We start from the raw sequence: 1,793 nt of genomic DNA, 5'->3' as shown, positions 1-1,793 counted from the left end.
GGGACAATCGAGTACGAAAAGACAGGATCCTGAGCAGCCCGGTTAGCTCAGTCGGTAGAGCGTGGGACTTTTAATCGTAAGGTCAGGGGTTCAACCCCCTTAGCGTGCTTAATTTTGAAACGCTGAGATAAATAAAACATAAACAATTCAAACATTTCATTGTAATAACTCGGTATTTAATTAATGCTTTGAATTAGATTAAACGTTCTCTCATAAAAACACAAATCATTGTCAACTCATAGACTCATTTGAAGTATCTTCGTGCATGAAATCAAAGCATTGACTTATTATGGAGGTTTGGGACAATCGAGTACGAAAAGACAGGATCCTGAGCAGCCCGGTTAGCTCAGTCGGTAGAGCGTGGGATTTTTAATCCTAAGGTCAAGGGTTCAACCGCCTTAGCGGGCGTGATTTTGCAACGTAGTTGACATAAAAACAGATGTTGCTCTCTCACATCGCTGAGATAAATAAAACATAAACAATTCAAACATTTCATTGTAATAACTCGGTATTTAATTAATGCTTTGAATTAGATTAAACGTTCTCTCATAAAAACACAAATCATTGTCAACTCATAGACTCATTTGAAGTATCTTCGTGCATGAAATCAAAGCATTGACTTATTATGGAGGTTTGGGACAATCGAGTACGAAAAGACAGGATCCTGAGCAGCCCGGTTAGCTCAGTCGGTAGAGCGTGGGACTTTTAATCCTAAGGTCAAGGGTTCAACCCCCTTAGCGGGCGTAATTTTGAAACGTAGTTGACATAAAAACAGATGTTGCTCTCTCACATCGCTGAGATAAAAAAAACATAAACAATTCAAACATTTCATTGTAATAACTCGGTATATAATTAATGCTTTGAATTAGATTAAACGTTTTCTCATAAAAATACAAATCATTGTCAGCTCATAGACTCATTTGAAGTATCTTTGTGCGTGAAATCAAAGCATTGACTTATTATGGAGGTTTGGGACAATCGAGTACGAAAAGACAGGATCCTGAGCAGCCCGGTTAGCTCAGTCGGTAGAGCGTGGGACTTTTAATCCTAAGGTCAAGGGTTCAACCCCATTAGCGGGCGTAATTTTGAAACGTAGTTGACATAAAAACAGATGTTGCTCTCTCACATCGCTGAGATAAATAAAACCTAAACAATTCAAACATTTCATTGTAATAACTCGGTATTTAATTAATGCTTTGAATTAGATTAAACGTTTTCTCATAAAATTACCAATCATTGTCAGCTCATAGACTCATTTGAAGTATCTTCTTGCGTGAAATCAAAGCATTGACTTATTATGGAGGTTTGGGACAATCGAGTACGAAAAGACAGGATCCTGAGCAGCCCGGTTAGCTCAGTCGGAAGAGCGTGGGATTTTTAATCCTAAAGTCAAGGGTTCAACCTCCTTAGCGGGCGTGATTTTGCAACGTAGTTGACATAAAAACAGATGTTGCTCTCTCACATCGCTGAGATAAATAAAACATAAACAATTCAATATTTCATTGTAATAACTCGGTATTTAATTAATGCTTTGAATTAGATTAAACGTTTTCTCATAAAAACACAAATCATTGTCAACTCATAGACCCATTTGAAGTATCTTCGTGCATGAAATCAAAGCATTGACTTATTATGGAGGTTTGGGACAATCGAGTACGAAAAGACAGGATCCTGAGCAGCCCGGTTAGCTCAGTCGGTAGAGCGTGGGACTTTTAATCCTAAGGTCAAGGTTTCAACCCCCTTAGCGGGCGTAATTTTGAAATGTAGTTGACATAAAAACAGATGTTGCTCTC

General features: G+C 38.1%; 1 non-coding gene across 1 annotated transcript; it reads left to right on the top strand.

Annotated features, from left to right (window-relative positions):
- Nucleotides 1-671: 671 nt before the first annotated feature.
- Nucleotides 672-744, top strand: TRNAK-UUU (transfer RNA lysine (anticodon UUU)). Its single transcript has one exon. It is a non-coding gene; the product is annotated as a tRNA-Lys (tRNA).
- The last annotated feature ends 1,049 nt before the right edge of the window (nt 745-1,793 follow it).

Source organism: Saccoglossus kowalevskii, chromosome 17 (assembly GCF_978046115.1).
Source record: "Saccoglossus kowalevskii chromosome 17, keSacKowa6.1, whole genome shotgun sequence".
Classification (NCBI taxonomy): domain Eukaryota; kingdom Metazoa; phylum Hemichordata; class Enteropneusta; family Harrimaniidae; genus Saccoglossus; species Saccoglossus kowalevskii.
This window is presented reverse-complemented; position numbering and strand designations above follow the sequence as displayed.